The sequence below is a fragment of the Rhinolophus hipposideros genome (genome assembly GCF_964194185.1).
Source record: "Rhinolophus hipposideros genome assembly, chromosome: 9".
NCBI lineage: Eukaryota > Metazoa > Chordata > Mammalia > Chiroptera > Rhinolophidae > Rhinolophus > Rhinolophus hipposideros.
In genome coordinates, this window is record NC_138055.1 from 5,250,373 (window position 1) to 5,260,726 (window position 10,354).

General features: G+C 53.1%; 1 protein-coding gene across 12 annotated transcripts in view; it reads left to right on the forward strand.

Annotated features, from left to right (window-relative positions):
* The first annotated feature begins 5,636 nt into the window (after nucleotides 1–5,636).
* Nucleotides 5,637–10,354, forward strand: part of TTLL1 (TTL family tubulin polyglutamylase complex subunit L1) — a 23,719-nt gene continuing 19,001 nt past the window's right edge. The window contains exons 1-3 of one of the 12 annotated variants that reach the window (XM_081061055.1): nucleotides 5,655–5,796; nucleotides 8,243–8,431; nucleotides 10,115–10,273. The gene's annotated coding sequence lies outside the window, so the exon portion shown is untranslated. Of the gene's footprint in view, nucleotides 5,931–8,242; nucleotides 8,432–10,114; nucleotides 10,274–10,354 lie in introns of all 12 variants that reach the window. The other 11 variants (XM_081061053.1, XM_081061046.1, XM_081061051.1 and 8 more) reach the window with 11 other exon arrangements.

A 10,354-nucleotide genomic window follows, 5' to 3' on the forward strand; every position in this document is an offset into this window, starting at 1 on the left:
GTCCTGGTAAACACCCACACTCACACTCACACTCACACATTCACGCCCTCTCACATACACTAACGCATTCTCACACACACAGTCTCACTCACACGCACTCTCACACACACGCCACACTCTCACACATGCGCATTTACGCACGCAGGGCATGTGCGCCTCACCTGAGTGATTCTCTCTCATTAATAATGTGTAATAATAACACTACTACTCCTCCGAGAAGCTGCCCAGTGCCCGGCTCCCTGCTCCACTGTTCCCAGCATCACCTCATTGATTCTCACCCCTCCTGGGAGCCGGTTCTATTATGAACTCCATTTTAAAGAGCAGGAACCCGGCACAGAGAGGTTAAGGATTCAAAGCCACAGCAGGTGGGCAGCTCTCTGGGATAGAAATCCATTCTTTTGTCCTCATCCTTCCTCCACCGCTGACTGAACACCTACTCAGCTTTACCTGAACCCCTGGGACCCCTCCCCCAACCCGCCCTCGCCCCCGGGCTGGGGGATATCAGGGGGTGGTGTGGGGCCGCCCAGATGGGGGTGGGGCGTGGGGGGCAGGGCACTGTGGGCACAGAAGTGGGGAGAAGGGGGAGGGGGTTGAAGCCGTTCAGCCAGCCAGCTGGTTGCTCTTTGAGCAACAACAGGTGAGGAGGCCCCCTGCTTCCCACCAGCTGTGGGCGTTGAGGATTCTTTCCACACAGTCACACACGAGTGCTACGCGGGCCTAGGTCTGTGTGGCGACAGGCGTTTTCGTGTCTGAACTGCCCTCTCAGCCTCATAACCTGCTGGAACAGGTAGTAGAGGGTAGACACTGAAAGGGAGATGTGACCTAGGTGTCCCCAGAGCCTGCTTGTGTGTTCATTCCTCTTTCAGCTCTGTGCCAGCCTTGACTTGGGGACCGGAGAAGGAGGCTATGCCCGAAGCCTCGCAGCCCAGGCTCCTGGCCAGGACCACATGGCACCCTGGGCCCCTCCTGCTACACCTGGGCTAGGTTTCCTCCTATATGCCAGGCCTGGGAGGGGGACATGACAGAAACCAAGGTGTCAGGGGTTGAGTTTTCTCCCCAGGGTCGCAGAGCCAGCAAGCAGCAGGACTGAGATTCCAACCAAGGCCCGTGGGACTCTTAATTCAGTGCTCTTTCCTGCTCGACCATGTTGAAGGTGGGGAGGATGTCGCTCTGGGGGAGCAGCATGGCAGAGGAGGGCATTGGGGGAAGGACCAGTCTACAAAGGGCCTGGCCTGGGAAGACACACAGCTGATTTTGAAGAAAAGGGAGGAAGGGAGGAGGATGGACATGACAGAAGAAACTTGTAGGAAAAAAGGAGTGAAAGGAAGGGAGCCAGTAGCGGGCTTGGGGAGGTTGGAAATGGCCGCCCCCACGGGGCTGGTGTGTCCTCTGTTATACACGATATAGTTAGTACATAGGTACTTAGGAATGTGTGTTTGTCCGCTGGAGCCAAGCATGGGATGGACGCTCAGTAATTATTTGTTGAATACATTGTTTGTTTATAATACTGGTCACTACCCTCTAAACAGAGCTCACAACCCAGCAGGGGGCCTGTCTCCCACTCTTGGGCAACCAGGCTACGGAGAAAGATGCTATTCCTGAGAAGGCTCTTTCGTGCGGTGGTCCGGCTTTCAATTTCTTCCCCACTCTCCATGTTCAGCCATTTCTGAGCCCACGAGGACGCTACTCCTTTGGCCCCAAGCCAGGCAACCTGCACTCTGGGCCTCAGGCCCCATCCCCCCACTCTGCACCTCCCTGGCCAGAAAAGGGCCCGACAAAGCCAGAGCGGGGTTGTAGTGTCCAGCCCCTCCCTGGTCCTCAGAGTATGCTCCCAGTCTGAATCCTGGCTCTCTCTCACTGGAACGGACCTTCAGGCCTCCACACAGCAGGGGGCAGGCGGGGGCTGCTAGAGACCCTGGTACGCCAGGGCCTGAGGGTAGCCCTGAGGCTGTCGGAGGGTTTGACCTCGGGGCAGCTCCTGGGTGGAGCACAGGATCAGTGTACACTGCAGGGCAGGGCCTGCTGGCCACCAGAGGACAGAGCATGGGCCAGGGTGGGCTGGGCGCAGGGTCCCATAGTAGCATGGGGCACCACTGAGGGTGCGTGACAGCCTCAGGGAGCAATGGGCTGGGGCTCCATCAAAGTCCTTGAGTGTACTTTTCGCTGGCACCTTGACAATGGCTACCAGGCCTCCTTGGTGGCAGCATGAGTCAGGCGGGACATTCAGTAGGTCACAGATGAATTGACCATATTAATGGGCTGCACCATCTTTAAGCCTCAGATTCCGTATTTAAAAAGTGGAGATACCATACCCATTAGCAGGGCTGCTATCCAAAACAAAACAAAACAGAAAACAGAAAATAATAAGTATTGGCAAGGATGTGGAGAAATTGGAGCCCTTGTGCCCTATAGGTGGGAACGGAGAATAGTGTAGCCACTGTGGAAAACAGTATTGGCAGGTCCTCAAAATACTAAACAGAATTAGCATATGATCCAGCAATCCCACTTTTGGGTATAGATCCAAAAGAATTGAAAGCAGCGTTTTGAATAGACATTTAAACACTCATGTTCATAGCAGCGTTATTTGCAATAGCCAAAAGATGTGTTAAAGAAAGAACAATAGGCCCAAAATAGAATCACTTGTGCTAAAAGCCCATGGTACCAAAGTTAGATTTAAATCCTGACCTATAAGCTGTTTTAACCTCTCCCAGAAACATCATCTTAATCAATCAGTCTGGAACTGTCTGGTCAGCACAAAAGAGGTAACCAGTCACTTACGTGGGCCCTCTCCATTTCCTCCCACCCCCACCCTAGAAGGAAGAGGCAATCTGCATGATAAACACACTTGCTGGTCCCTTCCCCCAAAGATGTCCTGGTCTAAAATAATCCTTTTGTTCTTTAACAGGTAGAAACAACTCTAACCTCCACTGACTGATGAATGGATAAGTAAAAGGTGGTCCCTACATACAATGGACTATTTTTCAGTCATAAAAAGGAATGAAATCCTTTCACATTCTACAACATGGATGAACCTTGAGGACATCATGCTAAGTGAAATAAGCCAATCCCAAAAAGACAGGTGTTGTATGATTCCACTTATGTGAGGTCCCTGGAGTAGTAAAATTCATAGAGACAGAAAGTAGAATGGTGGTTGCTGGGGGTTGGGGGAGGGGGAGTGGGGAGTCAGTGTTTAATGGGTTGAGTTTCAGTTTTGCAAGATGTAATGAGCTCTGGAGATGGATGGTGGTGGGCGTCACATAACAAAGTGAATGTACTTAACACTACTGAACTGTACACATAAAAATGGTTAAGACGGTAAATTTTATGTTACATGTATTTTACCACAACAAAAAAAATTAGATAACACCACTCACTGAGCAGGTTCTTGTGAGGGTTCCATGAGGGACTTCTGGCCAGGCTCTTAGCGCAGTGTCCTGCACGCAGTAGGGCAGGCTTCATGCGCCTGCAATCTGGGCAGCTGTACAGGGCCCACATGCTCAGACCGGCCCCGTGATTGGTTTAACGCTGTTGTAGTTATGTTAAAATTCTTAGTATTTTTTGAACAAGGGTACCCACATTTCCATTTTGTGGCGGGACCCTCAAATTCTGCAGCTTGTTCTGGCCATCCGTCAATATGAAACGGTGGTTCTTAGTGAAAAAAAAGACCCCTAGACAGACTTTGTCAGCAGCTTTGTGTGGGAAGAGCTTGGTAAAGGGATATACCATAGTCAATGTGGAGAAGGGTCTCGGGGTCACATGATGACAGCACTGCTCTCTGGGGGCTGAGGAGGCCCCCGCAGGGCCACCTGCCCAGGGAGAGGAAGCCACAGACAGTAGAGGCTGGAAGGGGCTGGGCCAAACTGTCCCAAGATGAGTCAATATTTCAAGTCTCCCGTGGTAGAACCTGGCCCCAAGGTACCAGCCTCAGAAACCCAGGTGAGTCTCCTCCAGGAGACGACGTTTATTGGACACTTACTGTGAGCTAGTGGCGCTCAGGCACCAGTCACATCTGTGTCATCCTCTCGGCTCTGTTTACCTCCTAAGTCTAAGGTAAGAACGTGGAGGCCGGGAGCTGGGGAAGGACAGTAGCAGGTGGGGTGTGAACTTGGCCAGTCAGATTCCTGGTTAGTGCTGGTTCCACTAGATGGTGCTAAACGTAAATGATGGCGGACCAAAGGAGCTACAGAGGCCTTGGAAAGGGTTGTGGGAAGGATTCCGGAATCCCCGTAAGCAAAGCTCAGAGTACCACCTAGAAAACGCACGTCTTTCCAGAAGGCTGCTCTCTATTTTCCAGGGAGGCAGTAGTGTGAACAGTCAGGTTTTCTGGGTTCAAATCCAACCTCTTGTCACTAGTTCCACATTTCACAACTTTTTTATTGATGAAATAAATATAATAATTGGATATAACTTTTTTTGTAATACACGTCTACTAATGAGAAAATTGACTTCTTTTCTGGGGAGGAAGTGGGATAAATTTCACTTAATTGAGGTTTAAAGTTAGCGTGTTGCCTATCAATTGATTGCACATGGTAATGGGTATAGGCCATTCTCAGCTTGCGAGCTGTTAAAAAACAGGTGGAGGGCTGGATGTGGCCAGTGGTTTGCTGACTTCTGATCTAGTATATTATCTGTTTCCTTGGCATTCAGTTCTGTTAGCTGAATTTTGTGCCTTTCTTGAATGTTGTTGGTCTTCAGTATTTTGTTGTTGGTCTTTAGTGTTCTCTTTCATGAGCTACTTTCATGGTGCAACATTTATGCCCCCTCAAACTCACATGGTAAAATTCTAATCCCCAACGTGATGGTAACAGGAGGCCAGGCTTTTGGGAGTAGAGTAGGTCATGGGGGAGGAGCCCTCATGAATGGGATTAGTGCCCTAATAAAAGAGACCCCAGAGAGCTCCCTCACTCCTCCTGCTATGTGGGGACACAGCAAGATGACTGTCTATGACCAGGAAGCGGGGCCTCACTGGACACAAAATCTGCTGGTGCCAGAATTGTGAAAAATAAAATGTGTGGTGTTTAGAAGGCACCCAGCCTCTGGTGTCTGTTGTTACAGTAGCTTGAACAGACTTAAGACGCGACTTCGGCCTGAGTGCCAGAATGAGGCTTCAGTCCAGGTCTGGCTTCAGGTTTACGTCTCTCACTAGGCCAGGCTGCCTCTTCCTAACAGAGGGAGTTTAGAAAATATAGTTTGAGGAACTAGACCTGCCCCACGCTCAAGGGAACAGTTCACACATGAGCTGACCTTTGAGTAGACCATTTACTAATTACTGCATGCCGAGCGCGACACATCACGTTAATCGTACAACAAACTGCACGAGGTTGGTGCTATAGTCCCAATTTTACAGATACAGAAGCTGAGCAGCAGAGGGGATACAGAGCGGTTTCGATCCAGAGCCCCAATCATCACGCCGCTCTGCCTCCCACTATCAAGCTCAATCCTGCTCCCCGACCCTTCTCAATCTCATTTCTGGGCCCTGAGGGTTGCGAAGCTCCCGGAGCCCAGACTCTTCTTCCTACGATCTCAGCACAAAACAAACCGGGATCCTGGGCTGAGAACGTACACACGTGCGGAGAAAGTCTGACCCCGGAAGCAGTCGTGGCGCCGGCCGTCGCGTCTCCGGTTGCCAGGGCGACGCCCCGGAAGTAGGGCGTGGCGCGCCGCCGGCCAGTCTGCCGGGCCGCGGGCGGCGTCCTCCTGTGAGCGCCGGAGTGGGACTGGAGGTGGCGCCGGGGCGCGGTGCGGGGGTGCCCTGCTCCGCGCTCCTCGGCGCTGCTCCGCGCTCTGCGCCCAGAGGTGAGGCCCAGCGCGGACGCCACCGCCTCCCGGGACCGCGCGTGTGGCCGTGCGTTGGTGGGCGAGCGCGCATGCGCGAGCAAGTGGCGGCGTCTGGGTGTCCGCGGCCGCTCCCCGCGGTTTCGCCGCTGCTCGTGGGACCCGCGCCCTTCGGGGAGGAGGCTCTGACTGCTGTGCCCCTCTCCCTCCTCCGCGTTCCCGTGACTCGCTTTGTGCCGCCCGATCCTTGCAATTGAATTCTTATTATCGGTCATCCTAACCCGTCATTGTTCCCAGACCTTTCCATTCATTTGCAAATCTGTGTTGTTTCCGTGGGCGTCTTGCGGGGCGCGGGGCGCCTGTGGGGAGAGCTTTGGGCTGGAGGCGGAGACTGGTGCTCCCGCCCTGTGCTCTCCGCTCTCGGGTCTGGACCAGGCCTCTCCCCTCCCCCATGTGTCCCCACCCGTTAGAGGGGTGGGGGCGGGGGTGCTCACCGCCCCATCGAGCAGCTGGGGCTTTACAGGGGCTTCATCTGGAAGCAAAAGGGTCGTCGTAAGCTGTTGAGGGTGTGCAAAGTGGGTGTTTGTTCGGAACACATTTAATGAGCACCTTTCGGTGTTCGGTTGTGGCGGTGCAAAAGGTCCGTCCTGCTGTGCACGCGAGGAATTACAGGCCTGAGTACAGAGGCACGCGGGGCGTGGCACTGTCACCCAGAGGGGTGAGGAGGGGGCCTGGCAGTCCAGCTGTGGAGGCCTGCACAGCGCGGGTGTGAAGTTGTCCTTTACACTGTTACTTCTTTAAAGGCGGGGCTTTTTCATTTTCAAAGAAGACTAGCTAGGAAAGAATCCAGATGCCCTAGAATCCTGGCCTAGCTGGGACTTTATTGAAAGAGACAGTGGGGGTGAGGGCAGAGAGGGCCCCCGTTTTAGAAGGCTGGACCCAGATGAATGAGATGATTCCCCTGCTTGCTGTTTGCACTCAGGTTGTCCCTGCCTTTGCCTGGGAGCAGTCATAACCCTAGGACGCGAAAGGCCTCTTGGCAAAGTTGTGTCTTCCTGAGGTTGTAGGCGGGGATGTTCCCTGAGATCTTCCCTCGCTCAGCGGAAATCAGCTAGACTCCGGCCCTCCTCCATGTCCCAGTAAAGCTGTGGCCGTCGTTGTGGGTGATGATGAACAGGTTTGTCTCCCCTGTGGGGCCGGGCTAGGCCTAATTCAGTAACACAAGCAGCCTTTGGCTGATGTGTGGCGGGAGTTCACGTCTTCATTTTTGTTAATTCATCGAATATTGATTGAGTGCCTGCTTTTACTAGACACTGTTCTGGGGGCTGGGGATTCCACAGGAGATAAAGTGGAACCACATTCCTGCTTTCCTAATGTGACAGAAGACGGGTAGGTAATCACCAAGGAACCAAATGGATGCACTAGACCAGTTCCTTTGAAACTTGAGCTTAGGAATCACCGGAGAGCTTTAAGACACAGGTTCCTGGGCTCTGCTCCCAGCGAGTCTGAATCCCTGCATCTTTGGGGGTGGCGATCAAGACTGCATTTCTAACACACCCCTGGAGATGCCCATGGTGCCGGTTCCTGGGCTGTGCTTTGAGTGGCCCTGGGCCACACTAAGCAACCGTCTGCACCTTGGGTGCTGTAGAGAAGCAGTGACAGTGTTGTAAGTGGGGCAGGTCGAGATGGAGACAGGAAAGCCACTCTGAGGATTTGACCTTTGAGAAGGGCCAGACATGGGGGAAGAGCTAAGCCGTCAGACAGGATGCAGCTTGGTGGGTGTCAGGAGCTGAAGGAAGGCTAGGAGCTGGAGAGGGGTGGTGGTGCTTGGGGAGGGTTCCAGGAGACAAGGCCCAAGAGGTGACGGGGTCCCAGATCCTGCAGGTCATGAGTGGACCACTAGTTTTAATCTGAGTGCAGTGGGAACTACTGTAAGCTTATGAGCAGAGTGACGTGATTTGCTTTGTGTGGGTAGAAAGATCAGCCTGCTGCTGGGTGAAGAATGGGCGCAGTGGGGTGACCCATTCACTCATGGCACTTAGGAAACCACGTGGGGCCTGCTGTGGTTGTCTGGGATCTCTGTGACTCAGGGAGAGACACCAAGGATCTGGAATGTTCTGGGGTGGGGCTGACATGATTTGGTGCTGGACTGAATTACTGGTCCCTTCCTCCCCAAGGCCACAGTTGAACTTGGTTGGGTTGTTGAAGCCTTTGCCCTGGGGCTTACGGCCTGTTGATTGCATCTCTTGCCTCCTCCCTTGGATTAGCGCTGTCCCTCGTCCCAGACAACCTTATGTTCCCCGTCGTGGGCCTGGCACACAGTGGCTGGACAGAAGCTAAAACTATGGATAGCCCAGGGCCACCCCTGTGGAAGCTTGTTCTCAAGCATGCGAAGGCTCTGCCCACTTGCCCTGGGAGTGGGACCCACACTGTGTTCTGGAAATAACCAACAACTGTCTGGTTTCAGGATGACTTTCTGCAGCGGACATGCCCTAGGTGGTGACAGCCCACCTCGATTTCAAGCTGTGATCAGAGTGGAGATCACACCACTCTCTGCTTTTCCCGTTAGGTTGTATGAGGCTCAGGGTTGAAAGAGCCTGACCACGTGGCTTAAAATTCAGATGCCCCAGTTCATGTGAACGAGTCGACAGGTAAAGTGTCAAGTTCATTATACACTACCTTTAACCCCACTGTTTTTTTTCTGTCTCAGGAGGAAGTGACAGGAAAGCGATCTGACATCTGGTATTGATTTACTTTTCCAAGGAAAAGGTCTTAGTGTGAGGGTTGGGAAGGCAGCAGCCCTGGCTTCTGTGCTGTGGGATTGGCCAGCTGCTTCCTTTGTCTGTTCTACAGGGGATTCCTGAGCCCCTCATTGGCTGGGTGCTGGGGGACGGAGCGAATCAGCCCACCCTCTGCCCTGTGTGGGGTTGACATGGGAGACTGACAGTGTGGGAGTGGGAGGGAGGCCGTGTGGGTTGACGAGAGGTTGGTTGCAATCTCACCTCTGCCTCTTTAATAACTGAGCCTCCCTCCCCCATCTATAAATGAGAGAATGCCTGCCCTCGGGTGCCCTGTGAGCCATATTGATAGACCCAGCAGCTGCCCAACCCAGCGCCCCACCATCCTAGTGCTTCATAGGTGGTGGCTGTTGTTTCTAGTGATAATACTAGGTTGGTGCAAAAGCAATTGTGGTTTAAAAGGTTAAAAATAATCGCAAAAACCGCAATTGCTTTTGCACCAACCTAACAGATATGTGTATAGACGTGTAATTCATACCGTCTCTGGGAGGGTGTGTTGGTCTTTAGCACCACCCCAAGCCTGACAGCCCCCGCCTCCCCAGGGCCTGCCTGACGCCCTTGTTTCAAGCCCAGTTAACAGTCGGGGCACCTGTTGGAGGCGGGGGGGGGGGGGGGGGCGGTCCACACCTGCCCGACTGCAGTGATCCCAGCACTATACGAAGGACCTGTGCTTCCATCCCCACTTTATTGACCGGGGAGGCCGAGGCCCCGAGAGCGCTGGCCGGTATCTGCAGCTCAGACATGTCCACGCTGGGAACGAACCTGGTCTCCGAGCTGCAGCTGTGGAGCGAGCTGCTGTCCATCCTTTGGTTCTTCCCAGGGCGACCTGCCATCGGTTCTTGGTGGTGGTTTCCACACTGATTGGCACATTTCAGAAAAGAGGTCCTCTGTCTCTTCAAAGGAGAGGTGGCCTTAGTTTCTTTTTTTTTTTTAAAGTATAAATGACTGTTTGCTCATCACTGTACTGTATTCTGTCTCTCTCACACACAGATACATATATTTATAAAAGACTTGTTATGGGCATAAATGTCTCATTCTTCTTTTTTGCCTAGTGTTTGGTGTGGCTGCATCTTGTATTAGTTTCTTAGGGCTGCGGTATCAAGGAGCCACACACTCGTGGCTTAGTGCGGCCACACGTCTGAAATGAAGGAGTTGGCAGGGCAGTGCTCTCTCTGAAGAGTCTGGAGGGTTCCTTGCGTCTTGCACCTCTGGTAGGCCCAGGCAGCCCACGCTGGGGGCAGCATAGGTCCGGTCTCTGCCTCCATCTTCCCGGGGCTGTCTTCCCTCTGTGTCAGTTTCCCTGTCCGTGTCCCTGTGTCTTCACACAGCGCTCTCGCCTGCGTGTGTGTCTGTGTCCAAATTTCCTCGTAAGGACACCTGCCATTGGATTAGGGCTCACTTGACTGAGCTCATCTTACCCTCAGAGACCCTCCTTCCACATAATGTCGCATGGCCAGGTGCAGGGTTGGCACTGCAACGCATGCTTTTGGAGGACACCATGCAACCCCTAACACATCTCCAGAGGTGACTGTTGAAAGCAGAGTCAAGTCCAAAGCACTGACCCTTGAGGACTTGTCCGTTCACTCACTCACACAATGAGTAGTTCCGGTGTGCTGCTCAGGTGTCAGTGAGCTAGGTGCTGGAGGTAACAGCGTGGGAGCTTTGCTGGAGATGCCCACACTTCAATCTAGAAAGAATCAGTGGGATGAGAGGGGAACAAGTGACTAAGAGAGCCCCACCCTCGTGGGTTTATAGAAGGAATGCCCACAAAGGACTGAAAT